We start from the raw sequence: 17,313 nt of genomic DNA on the forward strand, positions 1-17,313 counted from the left end.
GATAATTTCTACTGCCATATTGTACGGTACAATTCAATGCATTATATAGTATTTTGCTTCTAAACTGGCACTTCATATGTGTTTCTATATATATTTTTCTAACAACATCCATCCGCCCATATGCATGTTGTTCCGTCCTTTACCTTGACCGTGTGTATTTGGCTGTCCAGGAACGCTACTCTCCACATGTGATGTGCCACCTTCCCCTTCTGTGCCTGTGGCACCCTGTTAGGACGTCCTGTTTGGTAGGCACATGTTCCGCTATATGTGTTTGACTTCTCTGCATAGCTAATCATCGATGCGGTGGTTCAACAACCCGACTTGTCCACATGTGTACAGTTATGTGCACCGTGGCGTGTGCAAACCTATATGGTTTGGACGGGTACATACCACATGCGGGATGTACACATTCTGCAGACACATTCACATGCAGCCATTTCCATATCTGTACCTGAGGTGGGTTGGTGACATGTGGGGTACATATTTGCCCGCGTGGCACTGCCTAACACAATACTTCTTACCACATTTCAGGTATGCCCATTGTGTGTAGGTGTGTAGCTGCACAAGGATGCTAGCTGGTTTGGGTGCACAGGCGTACATGGGTGGGACTTACATGCTACAATGGGGCTATTGTGTATTACATCTGCATGCATGGGTTCTGCTTCTGGATATTACACTTAGACATACGCCGTCCTGTGTATGCGACAAACACATTGCTGGGTGTGGGACATGTTGCTATGCACATGTTTGCCTGTGTTTAGGGTATCTTGGTTCCTTCCTGTTGTTATGTCGACACAGCTACCCGGCTGTGTACTCTCACTACTGCTTGTGACCATTATGGTTGACACCTTTTCCAATGCCCATAGTGGGACATCTTTTGTGGAAACATCGGATTTTGCAAGACAACACATACCCACAGCAAGTGGAGTTGACAGAACTTCACTTGTTTGCCATAATATACGCTTATTCTGTTAGCATTTGGGTTCCTTATTCAGTTTCTTATGCCATGTATGTGTTTCATATACAAAATATATGTTTTATGCTACTATTACTGGTATATTGCGGGAATATTTTTGGCAGGAAATCTCAGGTCATTTGCCATTTTTTCGAGTTTTGGCGGGACACAACTGTCCAATGAGGGACTGTCCATAGCAAAGTGGGACAGCTGGTAACCCTGGTGACCATGCCCATGTCGCTACTGGGGTTGCCACCTTTTCCAGTGGCCAAGGTGGGACATTTTCGTTACTCACATCAGATTTTACAGGCCGACACATACCCACGGTCACTATATAGCATAGAACTTCACTTGTTTGCCTAAATAAAAGCTTATTGTTGTAGCAGTTTGGTTGCTTATTCTGTTTCTTGTGACATTTAGGTATTTCAGTTACGGAAATAACCATTTCATGCAACCATTACATTAAATACGGAATATCATTATGTCCTACAATCTTAGCACATTTGCCGTTTTTAATATTTTTTATCGGGACACAACTGCCCATGGAGGACTGCCCTCGCAGTGGGACAGGTGGTAACCTTAGTCGCTACTCCTATGTCGGTGCGGCGCGCTGACATGCTGCGGTACATCTTCTCTGGGTATGCCCACTGACGGTGCATTGCGGGACAAACACGGTGTTACGCGTATCCTTTGTTCCTTGGACGGGTACACTTAGGGCTTCGTGGGTTGTATTTGCTTCTCCGTTTTGTTGGGACGGGTACTTTGTTGCATACTCTACGTGCGTTTCATTCTGCACGGGCCCTGGCTGCTGCCATTACTATTATGGGCGGACCATGGCAGTCAGCACATTAGGTTGCTCATCGCCTGCCGGCTTAGCCACGCCTCCGGACGCATCCTACTTGGGCTCGCTCACGTACACTACGCACGTGTCTGTGGTTGCGGCGCGCTCTCATTACTATGCATATGGCGCTACTACGCCGACTATTCACTGCACCGCCGGCGCAGGCCTTACACCGGCCTTGCGCCGAGCTTCATGAATCCCGGGGTATGTTTATTTGCAGGATGTACAAAGGATTTTTTCTTTGTAGATATACTTGCAAAACTGACAGGCATTACATTTATGTGTCCCTAACTTAGAGCTAACAAATCTATGTATTTTTCTTGCTCTTTATAACTCAAATACGTTTTTTAAGTTGTTTGATCTCATATATGCAAAAGAAAGATGCTCTGTTGTAGTATTCTTAAAACACAGTATATGTTGTGTCATGAACCAGTATTTCTTAACAACCTCCTTAACTGTATAAGTATTTCTGTCATAACTTAATACACACCTGAGTTTAGAACTGTTGTGTTTATTTTTGACAATACTAGTGTTGTCGGATACATCAGCCATTTCTGTATATATTGGCCTTGCTGAACTATTTCTTTCAACATGGTTTAGCAACTGGTGCAAGGACAATGGTCTCAGACTAAATGCAAAAAATGTAGCACAGCTCATTTTGACAAAACATTTTTAGAGGTTCAAAGGTTCAAAGATTACCAGGCTAATGACTTAAGGGCCCTTACAAGCCTAGCCAGTATAACCTGATTTTACCCAATATATGGCCCCTAGGGACAGGAGGATGGCATTGGTTTGTGCATATGCCTTGTGTATTTTACAGCTTGCCCTTGTCCATAAGGGACATAGGTGCTACCTCAGGTTTAAATTTGTGATTCCCCATCTATTCATCCAAATTAACATTAATAGGAAGCCTGTTTCAAAGAAGGGATAATCTCTGTGACACATATCTGTCTCTCTTGCATGTTTTGTTTGAGTCACTTACTATGTTTAGATCCCTTGATTGGGTGATCCATGTGTTGTTGGTTTTGTGGATGTGTAGGAGCTTTATCAGGGTTGGATATGTAAGTGCTTTGTAGGTCTGGCATAGGTCACCCCTTAATAGTCGGTAGGAGAAAGAGTAAATGGGCAAGGCTTTTAGTATATCTGCATAGGACATGCTGTTAACACCCTGTATTATCTCTGTGAGGAACTTCTGGGGTCACTCCAGCTGTTATAAGTGCCTAGTCAAGTCCATGCCAAATGACACATTGAACTCAAATTTTGATCTAATGAACACTGAGTACAGCAGAACTATAACTTCCTTGGATCTGGATACCATACCTTTACTTATAAGCTGTGCCACATATAATGACTTCCTCACCACTGTGGGCTCATGGAGGTCAAAGTTCAGGCTACTATCTATTGCTGTACCTAGATCTCTCACCTCACCTCTCTCATCTCTGATTCTACTCTTAGGAGTGTGCTATTAATATTGTAATTTGCAGTGGTCTTTGGCTTCCCACAAAGTATGATAATGCATTTTTTTGCATTTAGTTTTAGGCCATGGCTCTGGCACCAATCATCTGTCTGATTTAGACCTTCCTGAAGGGTACCTATATCATTGGGAAATGCAATGATTGCTCCCAGCTTGCAGTCATCCAGAGGCCTTACACATTTCCCTTGACTTCAAAGAGGTTTATTCTGAACAGGAATGGTCCCAGCACTGAGCCCTGTGGCACACCAATATAACTGGCCTCTTGCTGGTTCTGTATTCATCCACTTTAACAATATGTGTTCCATCCATGAGCCAACTGGCTATTATTTGGTGAAGTAGTGATTTATGACCAGTTTTGTCAGTTTATTTATAATGTCTGAGTGTAGCATTGCGTCAAATTCCTTGGCCAGATGAGGCTTTTACCCTCATCTATGTCTGTAATGACTTTTTCAAAAATGTCCACCAGATTTAGTAGGTATGCCCTTAACAAAGCCAAATTAGGTTTGATCCAGTATTTGGAGGTTTCCTATGTCATTATTTATCAGGTCCATGATTATCCTTTCCATGGCCTTACATATAATACTGTTCAAACCTATGGGTCTCTAATTACCCAGGTCAGTTAACGGTCTCTCTTTGTGCAGAGGAATGGCTGTTGATGTTTTCCTCTCTATCAGAACAAAGCCAGTCTGGCGGCTGTGGTTAAATACTGATCCCCATGGGCCTGACAGGTCCTGATTCAAGCTGTTTAAGAGGCAATCTAGTATAATGCTGGGCATCATCAAAACCATGTTTTTAGCTTTAGAGATGCAGTGGCTACCTGTTCTTTTGTGATAATTGTCAGTTGAGTAGTGCAAAGTATTTCTTGGAGGAGAACTGGGGGTGATGGGGAGGTGAAATCTGAGCTGACTTTATCATCCAGCAGAATTGCTATAAATTGTGGCTGAGTATAGGTGATGGCATCCATAACTAATTCCACACATTGTTGGGTGTTGCCCTTAAGATTTATGACATAACTGAAAAAATGCCTTATGGTTGTCCTTAGCTTTGGAGGTAATTTTTGCCTCAAAGTCTACTTTCAGATTCTTGACTAGTTCCCTGATTCACTTGTTTAGATCACTGAGGGACTTTTTGTTCAGTTGTGCATATTCCTTCTTACTTCTCAACAAGATTTTCTTTCTTTTGTTGTACTTTGTATTAATACCAGGAGTCCACCAGGGTGGCTTGTTTTTGTGGTTTGATCTAGGCTTATTTGAGTGCAGTACTGCCTTTTCTATGCAGTTGTTCATATGGATCATACAGGGCTTTTGTGTATGTCTCTGCCTAGGCTTCTGTGCTTTCTGAGTTTGGGGGAATTAGCTATGGCATTACTTAGTAGGAAGTAGTTTGCCTTAGAAAAGTTCTTAAAGTTTTTTGAGTTTAGTGGGTGGTCTAGTTTTACCTTTATCTCAAGGGAGACCACTTTGTGATCTGATCTTACCACTAAAAACAGCACACTTGTGAGGGGGGGGGGTGTAGCACTTGCTCATATTTGTCAGTACCAGATCTAGCTTATTTTCCAAGCTGTAAAAGCAGTGGCATAACTAGAGTTTGTGCCACCTGGGGCTGTCTTTGAGTTTGATGCCCATCATCCCTCACAAAATCATGGTCAGCCAGGACCCCCTTCACATAGCCCTCCCCCCTGCAGGCATCCCAGTGTCCTATTACTTGGCTATTTCTCTCCATTTACCAAAAACACTGTAATGTGCCTACTGCTCTATGCTTTACTTCTACAATGACTATTTGGATTTCATTTAAAACCTTTGCTTCAAGTTTTACAGCACAAACACTAATATACATCTACTAAACAAAGCAGTACAGTCTTACAATTGAAACAAACTTAGCATTAAAACTTCTCTGCCCTTGAAACTTATATTCATTGAAACAGCACTGAAACTCACATTCAAAGAAAATGCATCTGGCCAGTGGAGGATAATGTTTACCTTTGGGCTGTTTTCAAATCATAGGCCCCTTGCACACGTACATATGTTATTTGATTCACCTTTCTGATTGTATAATACAACATACTTGTTAGAGTGTGTTTGAACTTAATTGTTTTGAACTTTTTCCATTAAGCAATGAAACAAAATGTATGAACCAATAATGATAAAACTGCCCAGTTTCATAACATTTCCATCATAAAAGTCTACCCAAACTTCCATCATTACAATCCACCAATATCAGTAAATATGCACAATCTCTGTAGAAGTAAAAGTCATCTAAATAATTTCACATTAAAGAGATCAGTAACTAATGAAGAGTTTGCTGCTAGCAAACTACTTTATATTTCATTGTTTCATCTACAAATAAAGTACCTGTTACCCTTGAAGAATAAACTGCCTATGTTATATTAAAAAAATGATAAGCTAGTAATATTGCAATAGGGAATGGAAGGCAAACTGATAACAGGTTCATAGTTATTACATATCTCCTCCAAAGGAGGACATTCACAGAACTGCAGCATCCACTCCCTTTAAAGTACAACGCAGTACATTATCAGCAATCCAGCTACATACCATGGGAGTAGAACCCACAGCCTTCTGCATCAAAAGCAAGTATACTACCTGTTGTGCTACTAACAATGCAAACAGACTTACATATGCAGTACTGAACTTCTCTTCTCCTGAATCTCTCAGTTCCTTGTAAAATCCACTTGACATTCAACTAAATCTCTTAACTTTGCAGCACAAGAAATCTATAAAAAGCCAAAATTTATTGTGGAGGGGACAAAGGCCCAAAACCAGGGACACATTTTAAACATGTCTTGTATAATCTTGGAAGGTTGCTAGAATTAAGTGTTTTGTGTTACCATGCATTTCCTGAAAGATAGGAAGACTGAAACTGAAATGGCTATTATAATTTAGTGAATTCAGTTCTCGCTCATTTGCCAGAAAACCACAAATTTTAAGAGGAACAGACAAAAAGTATGAGTCAAAAATTATAGACATTCTGTGAAAATCTGGACAGCTGAGAGCTTGAATCACAAGTGCTAATATGGGTAAACAATTCAGGCTCTTGTTTCTTGCACCTAAGGTACAGGGTTTGAGCCTTAGTAACACTAATCACCAGGTATACCTAACTGGGCATTACACACACACACACACACACACACACACCAAGAACAGAACCAGCAGAATTACTGGACACACAGAGTCAAGAACAGAACCAGCAGAATTATTGGACACACAGAATTAAGAAGAGAACCAGCAGAATTACATTTTGGGCACACAAGAATAGAACCAGCAGAATTATTGGACATACAGAGTTAAGAACAGAACCAGTAGAATTAAATCAGACAGGATGCTACTGGACTGTTCTTAAAGAAGAATGCCTTTAAGCAGTTTTTACTTTATTAAAAGTATTAAAGTTGACACTCCCAAAAGTGCCACCTGGGGCAGACTGCCCTTCTCACCCATGCTGGCTACACCACTATGCAAAAACTTACCACTACTACACTTTTTCCCATCTTTTCTAACTTTTGAAGTACATGGGAGCAAGTAACACTCATAGAATAATGTTTGGGTCTTTCTGATCATAACCTAGAAAATTATGTATTCTTGACAGGGATGTCAAGATCACCCACCCCTTGAGCTTAGCTCACAAGGTGAATTTCCAAAAACAAAGCTCCTTTATTTCATCTATTGTCCTATTCCATTGTTCTTCACTTACATTTTTATCCCAATCATATTCCTAACACAGAGATTTCTTTCACTGAAAAAGATATTCCTCCTATTTTACTATATCCTTTGCTGTTTTCTTTAAAGTCATGCCTATTATGTTTAGATATTGATATACGTAACATATAACTTCTTTCATCCAGACTTTGTTTCTCAGTGTAAATATAATAGCATCTGCATAAGTAAACATAACTGGAATGTTTAACCCTTCATTTGTAATATAAGAAGCACCTTCCATATGCAAATGTACATTTCTAACTAATACATTTATAATGAATGCAAATAATATGCTTCTCATTGGACATCCCTGATGTATGTCATTCTTTACATCTATTTCTTTGCTTAACCATCCATTCACTAAAATTCTTACTTTTACTTTATTATTTGAAGAGCAATATATATTCTTAATGTTCTCACTAATGCTATACTTCTTTCATAATTGTTCACAAAAGTTCATGTTGTACGACATGAAATGTTTTATTTAATCTCCTATAATTACTTTGGTTTTATCAATTTTATGGCATCATCCGCAATTTCTCCTACTATTAATAACAATTAATTAATTATTATTAATAACAATTCCTGACATCCCTTTCCCCTTAAACTATATATACTATCTTCCACAATATATTTAATTTTCCTTCCCATTCTCTTCTGAATTATTTTCATAAAATTCCCATAATTTGCATTGTTCAATACCATAGGTCTCCAATCTTCAATTGTATTTTATCTTCCCTTTTCCATACAAATTTAAGTATAAGACTGCATAAATCTTTATTCATAAAAACTTCATTTAGCCACTTATTCATAACTTTTAATGTGTTTTTTTTTTCTGCTAATCCATAAAATTCTTATAGAATTGGTATCCTAGTCAATCTGGTTCTGAAACCAACTGTAAATTAACTTGCCCGATTACGTTATCTAATTCATATAAGGAAATCTCATTTTCAAATTCTTTATTTTCTTTTTCTGTTAATTTTTTTATCATGCCATTCTTTTTTGTAATTTATTTATCTTTTTTTGTGTGAAATGCTTTAGCCACATATCTGTTCCATGGATTACAGTTCTTTTTCTTTTCATACCCCCCCCCCAAAAAATAAAACATTCCATAACAGAACCAGTATCAAAGATAATATCATAAAATGTCTCTTTATGAATGGGACCATTAAGTTATACTCTATGTTTTACCTGTCCATTTCTTTTTTTCTGAATTCTTACCATACATTTCCTTTGATTGTTGACATTTTCTTTCCTCTGTTCATCTCTTATAACATTCCCTGCAGCTTCCTTTACACTGTTGACATATGATTTCTTTTTTGACAATCTTCTTTTAAAATGGCTTCCAGTTCCTCCAATTGGTTTTTGTCCATAATTTCACCCCATAGGTTCATATGTGTTTACCAGGCTAACAATCACAAGGGCCTTTTTAAGCCTAGCTATGCATCCCGAATATCTGACAAATTCTGATACCCTTCATAAGTGTAAACATGGGCCTGAGAGATGAACCATTTACAGGTTACCTGTGCCCATTAGAGACATAGGTGCCAAACCAGGAATGAATTTCTGGTTTCCCATCCAGTTATCTAAGTTGCACTTGAATTAGGTTAGGGAGGAACTCTGCTTCATATGGATGGGGAGCCTGTTCCATAGACAGGGTAGTCTCTAAGATACATACCTATCTCTCCAGCAGGTCCTATTTATATCACAGGCAAGGTTTAAGTCTTTAAAATGGGTAATTCTTGTGTTGTTTGTTTTGCTGATATGCAAGAGGTCCATCAGAGTAGGGTCTGACAATGCCCTGTATGCCAGGCATAGATCTCCCCTCAAAAGCCTGTAGAAAACAGAATACAGGGATAGGGCCTTGAGGCAGTCTGCATAAGACATTTTACTTATGCCCTGCTTTATTTAGTGATGAACCTCTGTGGATGTTCCAGTTGTTGGATATGCCTGGTTAGGTGCATACCAAAGGGAGTGATAGGTCTTATGAATGCCAAATACAGTGGAACAGTGACTTCCTTGGACTTAGATGCCATACCGTTGTTTATAAGTTGAGCAACATAGAATGATTTCCTCACCACTGTAGACACATGATGGTCAAAGGCTAGATTACTATCTATTTGTGTCCCTAAGTCCCTGGCTACTGGGACAACTCAAAGGGGTGTATTGTCAATATGACAGTTACCAGGGATGGATGACTTCCCAAAGGATACTGTTATGCATTTCTTGGCATTTAGTTGTAGTCCATGGCTCTGACACCAGTTGTTTGTTTGTGTCAGCCCCTCCTGGAGAACATTTGTGTCAGTATAAGATTCAATTATAGCTCCTAATTTGCAATCATCTGCAAATTTAGTCAGCCAGAGACGAATGACATTGGCCTTGACTTCTGAGAAGTAAATGCTGAAAAGGAGCGGTCCAATGACTGATCCCTGAGGGACTCCACTTGTGACTGGCTTCTTTGTAGAGGTGAACTCCCCACTTCTAACTTTTTAGGTCCTGTCTGTGAGCCGGTTGGCTATCCACTGGGAGACATACGGGTTTGTACATAACCTCTTGAGTTTGTCAACAATGCCTGAGTGGGGTATTGTGTCAAATGCCTTGACTAGGTCAAGGCAGACAGTGTGAACAATTTTGCCCTCATCCATCACTTTGGTGACCTACTCAAAGAAGTTCACCAGGCTGATTAGGCATGATCTGCCCTTGACGAATCCAAGCTGGGTTGGGTCCAGTATCTAGAGGTTTACTATATATCTATCGATCATCTCCATGATAATTCTTTCCATGGCTTTACATACAAGACTAATGAGACTCATGGGTCTGTAGTTTCCAGGGTCTATAGATGGCCCACCTTTGTGCAGAGGGATGACTGTTGCCTTTCTCCATTCATGAGGCACAAAGCCTGTCTGGAGGCTACAGTTAAATAGTAATTCCAGAGGCCCTGATAGGTCATGTTTCATGCTATTTAGAAAGCATTCTGGGATATTGTCTGGGTCCATTGATGCAGTGTTCTTAGTCTTAGAGAGAGCATTAATGACCTGTTCCCTAGTGATAGGAGGGGGAGTTATATTTGATGATATTTCCTGAAGGAAAGTTGAGGGATTCTCCATAAGCAACAGTATTGTCGTGGTTTATTGGGACTTGAAATTTTGTCAGGTTCTCACTTACTATCAGAATGTTAGCCTTAGAATAGTTCATGAATATTCCAGGTTTGAATGAGGGCCCAGGTTTTATTTTTACTTCAAAGTAGACAATTTTGTGGTCTGACCTTACCAGGGATGGCATTACAGTAGTGGGCGTTCAGCAGTCTCCCATATCAGTGAGGGCCAGATCCAGTATGGTTGCACCCCTGGTTGTTGTATTGACTGTCTGCTCCAGGTAGTTTCTGTTTACAAAATCCAGGAATTTCTGTATATTTGGTGTCATATAAGATTCCCAGTTAATAGTAGGGTAATTAAAGTCACCCATGAATATGGTATTGGGTTGGATGGTTAGTGTTTCTAATAAGTTTAAATCCATGCTATAGGTTTCCGGATTCATAGAGGAGAGCCTATAGCTTGCAAGGAAGTGGTATTGAATTTTACCTATGGTGATTTGAACATGGAGCAGCTCAAGTGCATTGTCCTGTTTGACCAGCCTTGAAGTATATTTATTTTTGATGCAAATAGAGACACCTCCACATTTAGTCCCTGCCTGTGAAGTAGCTAGCTTAAATGTGTGGAAGGCATTATCACCTTGCACTGTAAGTGTGCTCTCCGCTGCTTTAAACCATGTCTCAGTGACCGCACAGATGTCAGCATTCTCTAGCGTGACTTCTAGAGGGTGGAGTTTTTTGTTTAGACTCCTAGCAATGAGCAGTAATACTTTTAGATTTTCTTAGTTTTGATTTGCAATGTCAGACAAACTTTCTATTTGGCATTGTCTAAAAAATGCAATATAGGGGAAGACAATGTTTTAGTTAATATTCAAAAGCCTAGAGTGGAGAGGTGCAGACCATCCCTGGTAAAGCAGCATGGTCTGTTGATCATCTCCTTCTATGCTGACAAATATTGCACCCCCTTAGAATGACACCAGAAACTAAGCCAATTATTAAAGTCGATTATCTTTTGTTCGTATTGTGGCATCATCCTTGGAGAAGGTAAAATGCTGCTCAACGCTAGGCTCATACCAGCCTGAGACACATATTCTGAGAGCTCCATGATGCCTCTCTTCATATAGTCTAGGGAGCTATGTCTCAAGTCATTTAGTCCCAAATGGACTATGACTGAATCATTTGGTAATTGTGGTAAAGTGATCTGAGGGCATGTGTAATGTGGCAGATCCTAGCCCCTGATAAGCAACTGACCATAACTTTCTCCTTACTCAGCCTGGTGAGAAGGACATCAATGTGTCTCATGATGGAGTCCTCAATGACTAGAATGTTGGCTTGTGTTGTGGCTTGCCTTATGGGTTTAGAGGTAGAGGCTCCATGAGATGTAGCTCTATGTGTTGATGTGGGTGTTGTTTTGAAAGTGCATTTGGGGCTGCTGAGGGTATTTGTTATGTGTACTTTGTCTAGGAGGTCTTTGTGGTTTAGGAAGGTATGAACAAGTACCTCAGCATATGTGGGTCAATATGTCTGCTTTAAATTGTGCATGGTGGGTGCAGTGTGTGTACTACTGACAACCTTATTAGCATTAGTAGTTTTATGTGAGAGCTTTGCCTCCAGTGACATTGTGTAAATACATCTCTCACATACTATATCAGTTTGTTTGAGAATTAACTGGCTATCAGTAGACATGAGCCAATTTCTACATTATGTCAGGATGCCCATATCCAAAAGCTGGTAACAGAGATGTTAGGAAAGTTCATATCCATGGCAACAGCCCCTTTTTTATTGATTAGACAGTTGGAGTGAGAATATCAATTACTGTCAGGAGTATCCAGTTTGCAACTCTGGGGACAGTGCTTGTCACTGCAAACTACTTGTCCTGTATGCAACTAGGTATTGGAGAAATTTCAATTGTGCTTTTACAGGAAAAATGTCACTTAAGGTGTCTAAGTCTGTAGAGAGCACTGCCAAACACTTGGGGAAAGTAATACATAGACCCTGAAAATTTAAGGATGAAGTATTTAGGCATATATTCTGGTTAGAAACAAATCAAGCAGTGCTTACTGAAAACAAAGAATTGGCTTGTCAAGAATGATGAAGAGGGGAGTCGCATGAATGGCTACTGCCTGGCTACTACTAAAGCTGGTCTCAGCACAGCTTCACTCTGTTGGGATACAATACTCCTTTGCTTCTTCTCTCACCAGAAGCAAAATGTTAGCACCAATCCCAAGAAGAGTAGTAGGCCACAGCCTGTTTGGTGATCCACAGTCTTGTCCCAGATGATGCAAGGGGTCTGTAGGTGTGTAGCCTTTTTCTTCTAGATGCCTTGAATAACAACCAGACCAATCAGGAATGTTAAGCACAGACATTCACTCTCCAACCAGAAACAGTCAGGACTCAATACACTCTGCTCCTACTCTCACCAAGACCAGAATATAAGCACAGAGTCCAAGCTGTCACCTATGAAGCAGTTATAAGGCTTTCTGGTGATCGGCAGTCTCCAGGAAATAATGTAACTACACTCCTTCTCTCACAAGGAGAAAACAGAAGCACTAATCCCAAGATGACTACTGAGAGGCAGAATGTGGGTAATCAAATAACTGGTGGTCTTGTAATGGGTGTTTAAAGGTAAGGTAAAAAAAGTGGTTTATCCTAAACCCTGCAGTGTGCACTAAGCAATTAGATATGGAAGTAGGTAACTTAAGTTTTAGCTGTGTAAGTAGAGAACCACTATTTTTAAAAGAGCAAGATTGAAAGGGGATGGGCACTTTGTATTTTGGTACTACGGAATGCGGTGGGATGGCCAATAAATTTAAATAGTTGAAGGGTAGTGATTTCACAAAAATGATAATTTTGTGCTTACACCAGTCAGTGAAAGGAGAGAGGGAAGCAGATATATGGTCAAATTAACGTAAGGGGAAGGCAACTAGAGAGACAGTGGTGTTTAAGAACACAACAGTAACCAGGTGGGAAGGTGAGAAAAAATTCTGTCTGACTCACAAGAGACAGAGTTGTGGTCTCTTTTCAAGTTTTAATATGTAGTTGAAAGCAGAATACAAGTAAAACACAGTGTAAAGTAAACAAATCATTGTATTTAAAATAGAAAAAGGCAATAAAGTAATACAAAGTACATGAAATCAAAAGCAAACTAACCTTTCCCTCACAGCAAGCCTTGGCAGAGTCTGAGTGAGGTTTTCCAGTAAAGCTCACCCATGAAACATCTTTTCTACTCTCTGGCATTGTCTGTAACAATTCACCCTAAAAGTCATCCCACAAACCGTCTGACTGGAGGGATATAATAAGACATCCACCAATGTTTGCTTCCAATGAAACAAACACATTTTACTGAAACAGCTGCTCAGAATCGTGTAAAGCCTCAAACACCACACCACCATTCATCTCTATGCTATCTGCCATCTTGGATCTTCTTGACCTCTGTTCTCCCAGGCACCACCATGCTAGGATCACTCTGCTAATGAGTTGGTGAAGTTTCCTAATGTCCTGACTAAATATCCACTAGCAGTATGAATACCACCTTGGCCCTCCCCTGAAAACATGCAACTAGCCCAGTGGGACTATCCTTGTCAATAAAAGGAGAAATTAAAGAACAATTGTCCCTTGTGGGTGGCATATAGGAATTCACTGTTGTTTTAAAGGCTGAGATACATTTGCATTTGCAGTTCATTGTTTTGGGTAGTCCTACATTAACAAAAATCCTGTCTGCATGAAGACACTAAACAAAAATCTAATCTTTCAGGTGTTGTTCTAAGTAATATAACTGGGACCTGAGCAGGGCCAAATAGAACTTGGGCCTTTAAGGGGCAGACTAAATGAACTAATACAGAACAGGCTGTTAGTGTTCTCTGGAGATTCTATGCTTGCTGTCTAGGAGCAAGAAAAATTTGATGTCTATAAACGTGTGCCCACAAATTACAAGTTAAATAACTTCTGATTGTAATGATCTAATACTGCAGTTCTTTAAAAATGTACTTCTTGTGAAAAATTACAATGTTTATTCTTATTTTTGCAAAAAATAAAGTAACTTATATGGAAAGTTTTAAATACTGAAGATGACCTATGCATCACCTCAGTAATGAGTGCTAAACATAACCCTAACTCTGCCACCACCCCAAACCTTACACCCCGCTGCACCTTAAAAATCCCTTCCTGCAACACTGCCATTATAAAAGACACACTCATACATAAGCACACACCAACACACACTACAAGCACAACCTCTTACCTAACCCCAACCCTGACTTTAAAATGCACTCACTTTCACGCAAACACACAACACCTATACTCTTACCTAACCCTTACCCTAACCCTAACAACTAAATACACACACATACATGCTCTAACCCCTCCTACTCTGCACTCACCTGTTTCAAAGTGATGGCACTTCAAGACATTCAACAATCTCAACCACCCCTAGTGTTTGTAGTGTCTGAATATATAGATAGATATGGGTCTACTTCAAAGCACCAAAATTTCATAACATTGAAATTCAAAACACTGAGACCATAACATTGAAAACCCAAAACAATGGAAACTCAGAACCCTGAAATTTTGCTTCATATCATTGAAAACTACAGTGCACATGTAAATAACATCTCCTCGAGCTATAACAACACCAAACTAACAAACACACTTTTTACTATGTTTCTGCAGGAGGGGCAAGCCCCCCTGCACCTGCCATGTGGGGGGACCCGTAAGTTAAATATACCAACTCCAAGATCGCACTACAGTGGAAAAAAGTTAATTTCCTAACCCCACTGTAACATGATTACCATACAGAATGTAAACATATGAATGTGTTACTTTCATGGAAGTTAAGTTAGTGTTCTGAGAAGTGCTGGGAGAAGTGTGTAGGGGAAAAGTGTTTATTTTACCAATCTGTATATGTTTTTAGGCCATACAAGTAAGTGATTTAGACATTATGCACCCTAAGCATGTTTTCAGAAATGTGATGAAAGGCTACACTCTGAGAGCTTCTAGGTTAACAGCTGAAGACGATGTGTTTAAGGATGAATTGATAGAGTTAGGAAAAAGATTTTCTGTGAGGGGGTTATACAGACCAGATGACTCATGAGATACTGTCTAGTACTGCTGATCTGAGGGTAGATGTGGGTAGACCCTATTTCTCTGAACAGGGAGCATCACATATGACCAGACCTGTTGGGAAGAGACTGGCGGTGAATAATTATTTACGTGTACCAACTCAGTTCTCTAGCGACATGCATCTAGTTAGAGATATAATTAGGAAGTATTGGCCTGTCCTGACACAGAATCCTGAAATTCGAGGTATTGTGGGAGATAAAATTAATTTTCTGTTTAAAAAAAAGAAGTCGTTAAAGAGATTTCTATGTTATCCTAGTAGTGAGAGGATGATAGATACCATTAATAGTAGGAAAGGTACTTTTCCCTGCTACAATTGTAATCATTGTACGTTAATTGATACCAGCAATAAGTTTATACATCCAGATTCTGGTTTAGAGTTTATATTCAATATTAGAGCTGATTGCAATAGCTTTAATGTGGTTTATCTGGCTATTTGTACCTCTTGTTCATCCTTTTATATTGGAAGAACTAGCAGGAACTTTAGATTTAGGATTCGGGAGCAATTGTTGAAAATCAAGAAGGGTGACTGTACTAATGCATTGGCTAAACATGTCTGTAACACTAACACGTCACATACATTCAGATTTCTTGTTGTTGAAGTGGTTCATGAAATTGAAAGAATGGGTGACATAGTAAATTCCATGGAAACATCTGAAAGTAGGTGGATTATTAGACTAAGGGCAGACAAGGGGTGAGGGTTGAATTATAGAGTACCCCTCAAACCCTTTTTAAAGAGTAGATCATTATTTAGATAGCTAAATTAATTTGAGTTTTATGTATTATATATTTTATTTTTTGAGGTATATGTTATATAGGAATGTCTAGATATATATTTTTTGTCTATGCTTGGTTGATGCACACTGATTTATTTATGTAACTGTTGGCTATGATGTTTTTTGAATATGTGCTTTTAAATGTACTATACTTTTTAGGAACTGTGCTTAATAATGACTGATTTTTGATTGGTGCCGATTATTGAGCATTGCTATTTAATGAATGAGTTTTGAGATGTATTTTAGGTTTGATGAAGTGGTGTTTCTACACTATGAAAGCAGTAACCTAATAAACTAACGTAATTTTATACTGTTATCTTGCCATTGGTGGATCTTTTGGATGCTATTGTGGAAATTGTTCTTTTTATTTATATCCAGCAGCCCTTTTATAATAGCTGTGACTTGTTTTGTGTTTGGATATATATATATATATATATATATATATATATATATATATATATATATATATATATATCAATACAAAGAGAGAAAGATAATAATCCGGGGTTGTTGGGGGATGCAGGAGTGCTTGCCCCTGTAGAAAAGTAGTAGTTTTCTTTTGCGTGGTGCCTCAGAGCATGCATGTTAAGGTGTTGATTGTTTTTCTGCTTTTTTTTTTTTTTACCTTTTGCCATCAATGGTTTTAGACTTGATTTACCTTAGACTAACTTCTGTAGATATATATATATATATATATATATATATGTATAAAAAGCCAGAAAAATATTGCTATAATGGAAATGTTGCTATTGACCACGTTGGTCACAGAAATCAAAAGCACAATAAGGGTTTAACAAAGGATCTGTTAATATTATAAACCCTTATTTCATAATGGAAAATTACTAATGGAAGTGCAAACATTTTAAGACATTAAAACCAACTAAAAGGCAAAACTACTTACAGGAAAATGTATTCGGCCTGTCTGTCTTTTGCAGTAGCTTGATAGCATTTGTATGCTTTAGATAGTGTTTTATTAAAATGAGTGTAATCTGAGCCAGATCATGATCAAATGGGGCCCTAGAGAAGGTGATGAATCAGAATCACCCTCCCACAGACCCCCCAGCACCCATCCTGCTACACCCCCCTCCGACAGCCATTCTAGTGTGCCATTACTTGGCTATTTCTCCCCATTTACCATAAACACTGTTAAACCTGTCAATGTGCAGACTATTTTCTTTTTTACTTTGACAGTGATTGCAGATATTTAAATTGTAACTTTTATTTCAAATTTTATAGCACAAACACTGGTGGTCATTTGCTAAACAAAACAATACAGTCTCAACATGAAAAAAAGACTTAGCATGAACAACAGTAAACTTTTCTTCCCTTGAAATTCATATTCATTGAAACT

The sequence above is a fragment of the Protopterus annectens genome, chromosome 9.part0 (genome assembly GCF_019279795.1).
Source record: "Protopterus annectens isolate FY-2018-M chromosome 9.part0, PAN1.0, whole genome shotgun sequence".
Classification (NCBI taxonomy): domain Eukaryota; kingdom Metazoa; phylum Chordata; order Ceratodontiformes; family Protopteridae; genus Protopterus; species Protopterus annectens.